Raw genomic sequence first — 9,261 nt, forward strand, 5'->3', positions numbered from 1 at the left:
CCCCTCCCCTCCCCTCCCCTCACTGCCCCCACCTCCACTCCTCTAGCCCAACTCATCTACTTCCCTCCTTGCTCTTTCCATCACTGTTTTCTCCCCTCTCTCCTCATCTAAAAAGCTCTGAAAAGAGGTGATACGAGGTTCTTTCATCGTGTGTGTTTGTGTGTGTGTGTGTGTATGTGTATGTGTGCTTGTTTTTGCACGTGTCTGGGTTTTTGAGTGTGGGTGTGTTGTTGTGGGGATGTTACATGCCTAACTGTTTTTCAAGCAGCCGAGAGCCCCGCAGTGTTTTCGCTCTCTAATTAATTAAGCGTGGGATGCTACAGTCTGTCTGTTGCTTGTCTGTCTTACTTGCCTTTTTGTCTGTTGACCATCTGTCTGTCTCTCACCTTCCTACTGCCATTATGGATCAGTCTACCCACCTGTTTATACATCTTCCCCATCTGCCTGTCTCTCTGTCCGTTGTCTTGCCTGTCTTACGCTCCCCTTTGTCTTTCTGTCCGTCTGCCTCTCTCTGATTGTACGCTCCGGCAGACTTCTCTCGGTGGGAGAATTGCTACATAATTCAGTCTTCTCTAATGCCTGCTGCTTTCATAAAGGAGCGTAAACAACAGCAGTAACTCATTTGGTCCAGCTGAGGTCAGCATTGTTCCTGATAAATCAAAAGCAAGAGGAATGCCTTGAGGAGATAGTTCAGGGCAAAGTTTCACTTTAAAAAAAAAAACCCCTAAGGTTCTGTTTTTGTTTATTTGAGAGCATAATAAGTATGGGATCACAAGGGCGCTAGTCTATAGAGGAATGATAGTATTATACCACACATTTTGGGCCTGTTGTGGATCTTAGTGAGCCCTGCTTTGTGTGTCACCTGCCTCCAGTAAAGGATCAATTTTTGTATATAGATAAGATAAATTGTTATTTCCTATTGTTATTCCTTCCCATGGTTATCCTTTCTGTCCTAAGGAGGGAGAGCATGTGAACCGTTCCCAGGCTGCCCTGCTGCTAGACAGAAGTGTGTGTGTGTGTGTGTGTGTGTGTGTGTATACCATTCACTCGGACCATCCCTGTCCAATCTGTGAGCACTGCCCTCAAGTAGCGAGAGAGAGTGATAGATGAAAATAGAGAGAATGTATGTGGGTGTGTTATTGTTGGCGTTTGATATCTCTCAGACAGGAAGGAAGTTTGGCTTTTCAGCACTGACTTTCCTCACCCCAAAAACTCTCTGAGGCAACACACACACACACATACACACTCACATACAAATACCAGGCCCACTATCAGGGTGTGAACTGTCTGTGATTGTGTGATGATAAAATCTGATCATTTCACACCCTGCGGCCTCTCCGGTCGTTCCTCTGCAGGGAGAAAACTAAAGTCATTCCTGTTTACTTGCAAATTCCTCACAAGTTCTCATGCTGCTGCTTTATGCCACGACGCGGCCCCCAAATATACCAGAAACCAGCCTAATTGGCTTTTGCAATGTGACCTCCTGTGTCACACTGAAGCCGACTACGCTGTAAGTTTGCCTGGCTGCTTGTGTTTGTTTAAGAATGCAGGGCATCTCCGTATTCCCACTGGGCCTCATTTATTAATTTTCAGTATGTTTGCTGCATTAAAATGAGCTGAATAACTGGGTATAGTAAATGAATGCAGAAAACATCTCATTGTTATGGTCCAAGTTGTTGCTCTTTTTCGGTTTTACCCCCGTAAAAGTTTTGTTGCCTCAGCAGTAGGATGTGTGGCTACAGCTCTGTCCAAGGTCCCTGCCCTTTTCCCTTACAAGCTATCTAGACGGATCCTTTGTGAAATCTTCTGCGAACACCTCGCGTTAAAGGGATAAATGAATAAAAAAATCACTTGAATTCACTTGACACCATGCTGGCTGATAACATCTTTTTATGGACTGCTGCATTAGACCTCACCTTGGCATTCATCTGTTGTTCCGTAGCACAGTAGCCACACTGAACTGAGGAGGCATTTTGTGAATCTTCAGAAAAACACATTCAGAGTACAAAGTTAGTTAGTTAGCTAGCTGCTCCCAGCAATTTTTTTAATGTGATTATTTACCAAATTAGAGCTCAAACCATTAAATCAGTGTCTTATAATCATTGTTTTTCTGTTCTGCTCTTCAAACATCTCCTGGAAATTTTGCTTTCTACACCCTGAACATAACCTGACACGCCAGATGGTTTGTTACACAGAGCCATCTGTGAAGGCTCCATTGGAAACAGTTCCAAACAGTTTCCAATAGAGCAAACAAAAAAAAAAGTTGGCAGGTGATTGGATGAACCATCTGTCTATCATATGACGTAGTAAGAGAGTGCTGAAGAGGAAACACAATACAACAACAAAGCAGTTTGAGGAGCTTTGCAAGGTAAATTTGCTCTTAAAAGACACTCTTACGAATACCACAACAGTCGCTTCTCTGTAGCTGCCAGTAGCTCCTCCCTCATGGGACGCTGATTGGTCTGAACCACTGAGGTTCGGCTACAAGCCAATAGCTTGGAGACTGGCAAGATGGATTCTTGCTCGTGAGAAACCCAGCTGCCTCGCAAGGTTACCCTGAACATGGGTTTTTTAAATTAACAACGATACCTACTTTCTTACTCTTGCATTACTATTACTCCGCTCTTACTCACTGGAGCTGTTTTTGTCACCTCACACCATTCGCTCTTTATCCATCCAGGCTGTGGATCCACTCTGGCCTCAGTGGTTTCGGTGACAGGACTCTTGTAGACAAATGGCTCTGCTTATCCAGTCTGGTCATGTAGAGACAGATGAGACAAACAGAATCACTTAGCCAGCTAGCCAGGTACTGTACTGTCTGTGTGCTGATTCACTCGACAGATGCACAGCCACAGTCCACTGAGACTCATGTATTCCTAATTTTATCTGGCCCGCTCCAGGCCTGTGCACAGGCATCTGCATTGTTGTGTATGGTATGTGCATGTAGCTGTGTGCATAGGATTGTTCAGGTTATGTGCCTGTGCAGGCTTTTGTGTGTTTCCCTGTTTGTGTGTGTGTGTGTGTGTGTGTGTGTGTTATGTAAAATACACCCAGGTGTCTCTCTGAGCTGTGATGTAACTCAGGTTAGCAGGCTCACAGCTGGGAGGGATAGATAACTACCTGGATGTGTGTGCGTTGTCGTGTCTGTACAAATTCTTTCAATATTATTTGCAGTCTGGATGTGCTCATAGATAAACTGATTATAAATGAACAGGATTCCCATTTGACCTTGTGATGGTGCAACGTTTTCTCAGGAAAACTGATCAAATGTCCCTCAGCTGCGTAGAGGCTGGACTGTCTCTACTCCAACAGCTGTCTGATCACAGGCCTATATACAAAAAACAAAAGCAAAACTCAGTTCACATACATTTATAGTCACATTCGAGAACAGAATGTAAGGCACTTCACAATAAAAGATAAACCAACACACATAAAGTGGATACGATGGTTTTTCTAAAGTAAGGGAAATCAAAAGTAACTGGATGTTGAGGGGTTAAAAGTGTGCCATGACTTTGTTTAAAAAAATTATGTTTTCAATTAAGGTCAAGCTGGTTAAAAAAAATGAAAGAGGACATCTTTGTTTAGACTAATAAAATGTTGCTAGTGTTTCTTGATGCAATTTTGTATTTTTGGCAGCTTCAAAAGGCAGAGGTTTAGAATTAGGTGGACTTAATTATTCAGAAATGATAAAACCCCACATCAATGTGTGCAGTCCTCAGACTTTAATATCTTCTTGGTGTTTGGAGGAAATGAGAAAAAAGTTTTTTGTTTTTTTTTTTCTTCAGCAGCTTCAGCCACTGGTGCTGAATGCAGCCTTGTTGACGCTGTTAGGAGCAATTTTGCATTCTGCTCTTCAGTTTTGATGGTTATGCTGATATGACTTCCTACCGGTGAACGTACTCAGCACCAGAATACTAATAATCCGAACAAACAGGGTGAAGCTGCAGTTTCTCAATTAGATAGAAGGTGACACTTGTCTCGAGTGTATTTCCACTTTGTGATTTCGGCTAAATGTTATTGTGTGGTGCGGTCAATCGACGGCTCTGCAATATTTACATCTTACTCCGAACACACCATCGCATGCTTATGTGTGTTTGTGAAAAAGCTTGATGCATTCAAGATTTTGTTTTATTTACTGAGTGGATATATGTGAGTTTATAAGGGACAGAGGAGAGATAAAGATACAGAGCAAGCGGCAACAGAGCAAGCGGCAAATTAAAGTTGTTTCGGGGTAACTGTATCTTTACAGATGTCAGAGGTTAAACCCTGTTGGCCTCTCCTGGAGAGGTCAAACTCATATTCTTCTTCTTTGATGTTAAGGTGCCCTCAGTCCCCCTTCCCCCCCGCTTCACCTCCTCCTCTGCCACAGCACACAAACAGAATGGCAATTTTTCATCTCCCATCTTACTGCCTTCCTTGCTCCCTGTTCTTTCTGTTTGTCTTTATAGCCTGCTTTCTCCCTCTCCCCTTCGCTTTACCCCTCCTCTCCCTTCAACCAGACGGTTTCACAGAACCAATATTTTCAGCTTTGCATGTGCATCTGTCACAGTCCAGGTTTGCTCGGAAAGGAATGTCGGTCTGTTCCCCCGTCCCTCCCTGCCTCTCTGTCTGTCTGTGAGTATTGAACAGACCTAATAGCTCCTTTTGAAGAACTTGCAAAGAACTCAAATCTCTGTTGTATAAACTGTCTGCAGGAGTTCAATATCTGCTTTCTGCCCAACAACAAATTCTCTGCTTTGCTTCTCTCAGGAGAAGCAGATTGTTTCGCCATTGCACAGCAGAGGTCATTTCCCCGTGGCCAATTGTTTTACAAATTCTCAAACTCAAATTCACTTCAAACAGCTTCCCTGTTCTGTTATCTTGCTTAACATCTCTCTCCCTCTCAGACACACACACACACACACAGACACACACACACACACACACACACACACACACACACACACACACACACACACACACACACACACATGCTGCCAAACCTGATGGATTCCCACTGAAAGCTCCATCTGAGCCGACAAATACAGTGCATGTGTATCAAGGCCAGCAGAGACAAATCCATGGGTGTTGAAACAGGTGTGTGTGTGTGTGTGTGTGTGTGTGTGTCAGGGGGTGTGTTTGACCGGAGGCTGTGTTTTAGTTTTAGCTCTGACATTAGTGACTCTCCAAGTACAAACTACTACCTCTGTTTCCAATAAATCCCTAACTATGCTTCTGTGTGTACAGCTTGTGTGTCCCTGCATGCATATGGGCTTTTTGCAACAAGTTTATGTGTGTGTATGTGTGTGTGTTTGTATGAAAGTGTGTGTTTCAGCATGTTTCAATTTAATGTTACTAAATGTGATACTATCTATATAAACTAATAAAAAAAAGAGGCTTTACATAATCAGTTTTTTGGTTAAGTGTGTGTTATTGTGCCTGCAAATACCAAACTACTGGACTAGCCATGAGTCTGGGAATGTAGTTCTTCCTCCAGCCAGAGAGCATCATGTAACTCCAGTATTTTACTTCTCAGACAGAAACAGTTGTCTCGTTTTGTATGTAGGTCTGCATTCAGACTCATGGGTGGTTTGATATCCGCTGGCTGGAGAAACACTTAAACAAACAACACTCACTGCAGGGAAGGTTTGTCTCTTACAGGAATCAATGGCCTGCTTATAATAACAATCTTTCATCTGAGTTTCATCTTTAGCATTGCAAAATTTAAACCCGAGTTGCAATCTGCTCTGTCAGGAAAAATGTAACTGCAATATTTTAGCTCGAAGAGACAAAAATTGCTTTTGGAAACACACACACTCACACTCACACACACACACTGAAATAGATCAAAATGATAACACTGTGTATCATAGTATGCATTTCTGCAGTCAGGCTTCTTCTCCTCCTCCTCCTCCATTAACTGCTCTCAGCAACACAGGAATCAATTACAAATAGGATCAATAATTTACAGTAATATCAAAATCATGCATTGTTGAATTATGAATGTAAACATTAACATTAGTTGAAAGTAATTGCAATTAGATAAAACGGCTCTATTTAAATCACCCTCCAACATCTCATGTAACAATTAAAAATACCCTGAATACTTTGTTTCACTGCAAATTAAATTTTCACTTTTACTCTTATTGCATCTTTTTTGGCTTGTGATTTATGGAATCAAGTCTTTAACTGTAATCTTGGCCAGTTTTTGTTGTAAAGCAGCTTTTCTTCAGATGACTTCCCCCACCATCCGACCCTTCACACCACACAACGGGGGGTAGCTGAGTTAGATTACTGCTACCATGTTTACTGTCGGCTGACCACTGCTGGCTGGACGAACTAGCATAAAGTTATCTAACAGACTAACCCGACTGTGGCCCTGATTATGTTAAGTTTTTATTTGAATGACATTTGTTGTCTAGTGATTACAACGGCATTGAGCTGTGCCCTCTGAATAAAAAAGTAACCTATATTAAATCATATGACACCTGTCTCTGTCGGTCATGTGACCCTTGCTTGCGGTCAAGACCCTCCTGCCCTTACATATTGTGTCAGTAGTTTTCAAAAACAGCTTTCATCTCTGCCCACCCCGCTCCTTTCAGCCGGACATCACACCTGGCTCATAGTGGCCGAGTGGAACTGCAGCCAGATTGTAACAGCATGTCCACGCAGGAGTCGTAGCATATGCAGGATGTGCAGCAGCCTCTATACATGATGTGTCCAGAGACAGCACTGAGCATACAGTAGGTCAGCTGAATTTTGGCAGAGCTAAGAACGCTCAGGTCATGTTTACACATAAAACCTGATAAAGGGGGCACCTCAACGGCTCACCTAGTAGAGCGTGTACCACATAGGCTCAGTCCTAACTGCCAGCAGCTCAAGTCTGACCCGAGGCCCTTTGCTGCATGTCATTCCCTCTCTCTCTCGCTGTGCTATCACAACAAAGGTAAAAATACAATAAAAACTATTACAATAATCTAACAATAGCATATTCTTATTATTATTTAAAAACATAATGTGTGCATGTCCTCATTATTGTTTACGTGGTGTGCTGTGATGGCTCTGTGCTGAAGGTTCAAGTTGTTGAACTTTGACCTGAGCTGCGCTGACTGTCACCATCCATATGCAGCTACCAGTTTCTTACGAAAACAATAAACTTAGCGATCTCCTGCTAGCTCTATTAGCATTGCAGCTAAGGTGGTGCTGTTTAGTCCAGAGCTGCTGGGAGTTCTTGAGTCATATACACCGTGTTGACCAACACAGAATACACAGTGAAAAACCCAAATGAAATGCAGGTAGCTTGGCTGGGTGTATTTGGTACTGCTTTGCCTTTGCTATAACGGCTGTTTTTCTTTTGAAAAAAATGTTCATTTGCAGGGTTGCAGAATCGCTATTAAAAAACTTCTTAAAACAAATTTTATGTGATTCTTTTCATCATTTTTAATGTAACATTAATTTTACCCTCTTGCTCTTTGTTTAATGTCGTGGTGCCATCTGTTTTACTGGTTTTATTATATTTTACTGTTTTGATATTTTCTAGTTTTTGTAATGGAATGGAAAACATTGCCTTTTTTTTTTTAAAACAGCAAACACAGTTTACTACTGCTAGTAATTTTTCGACATGAACGAAATAAAAAAAGAAATGTTTCAGACACAAACATCACAAATATAAAAAAAATGCACAGACTGCTTTGTCTTTGCGACAATAATAAACAAAAAGAAAAAAAGAAAGTTTTCAGATACTCAAAAGTGACTCAACTTAATTCTGCTGTCCACTCTACTCATGGAATATGAACTATTTTTGGCCTAGACGCTTCCTAAGGTGTGACGGACTTCAGGTCGGTGGCCTCAGGTCAGAGATGAGATTTTCACAGTGAAAGGTGATGCCAAAGAGAAAGCAGAGTGCGGAAGTTAACTCTTCCTGTCTGTGTTGTCTGACTCTTCATCCTGCCTGCCTCTCTGACCTTTTGTCAGTCTGGCTGAATTTGTGTTTGCCTCTGCCTCATGTGTGTGAATGTGTGACGGTGTATGTTGACATGCAGCACAGATCATGTCTGTTCTCACTGGTCTCCAGGGAAACTGAAGGACAAACTGACTGACTTTTCCCATCAGCAGGGTGGTATCATAATTCACCCACATCTTGTTGAGAGCATTAGGCTACTGATAATTAAAAATTGGCCAGCTTGCTCCGGCCTGTGTGGGCATTGGATCAGATGTCGTCTTTCAACAGTAGTCCATAATGAGACGTTTTTTCTTTAATTACTTCTGCACAACTGTTACATTGAACTTAAAAAGCATGAAACCTTTAACCTTTTTTCACGAATTAAAAAAAAAACAAGAGAGGGGAAAGCAACACAAGAAATATTAATTAAATTCGGAATTTGGCGTCAGTTGGTGGACGCACCCGTGTATGTATGTGTGTTGGAGTGAAATGGATACTTGGCTCTGTCTTGCCCTGGAGCTCAGGCATCACTCCAGAAAAACTTGGAGTCCAACATACACACAAATCTGTGCTATGATTTTATTCACCAACACATGGCACAGGGAGTGTCCTCTACTCTCCAGTGTGAAAAGGCAAAGGATGAAATTTTATCTAAATTTTCTTCATTCAATTGTTTTCTGCAGAATAAATATCCAAGGGAAACTATGATTTAGAATATGTGCCGATCAGCTCATTACATTTAATCAATAAATAACACAAACGGCCGTCAAATTACACAGCAAATGTATTATAGGTGTAAGAGGGCATCAGTGTGATTAAATCCTTTTTATGGTACTTTATACAAGAGATCAGGATGAAGAGAAAAGGAAAAGACTGCATGTGCTTGTTTTTTGGAGACAAAAGATTCAACCAAACTGGGCCAAGTCAGGCCACACCAGGAGAAAGCAAACAGACTGGATTACGCAGGAGGATTGTGTTTGTGTGAGTTGGTACATGGATATTTTGTGTGCAGGAAATGCAGAAAGATTAGTGGGTGTGACGAGACTTTCTGTACACAAAAATGTTTGCATATGTACATTTGTATGTATTTGCCATGTCTTTATGCATGTATGCATGTATGCTTGTGTGTGTGTGTGTGTGTGTGCATGAAGTACCTGGGTCTTTTAGTCTGAAAGTGCTTCCTTGTGTCAGTAATTATTATTCTGCAGGTGGTCACACAGAGGCCAGAGGGGATGTTTACTGTGGTACCTGTATGTCCGTGTGTGTGTGTATGTGTTGGTGATGAAACGATGTGTTTGTGTGTGTATGTGTGTGTGTGTGTGGGTGTGTGTGTGTGTGTG

The sequence above is a fragment of the Seriola lalandi genome, unplaced genomic scaffold (genome assembly GCF_002814215.2).
Source record: "Seriola lalandi dorsalis isolate HSWRI2012SDOR001 ecotype SW California unplaced genomic scaffold, Sedor1 jcf7180002054881, whole genome shotgun sequence".
Lineage (NCBI taxonomy): Eukaryota > Metazoa > Chordata > Actinopteri > Carangiformes > Carangidae > Seriola > Seriola lalandi.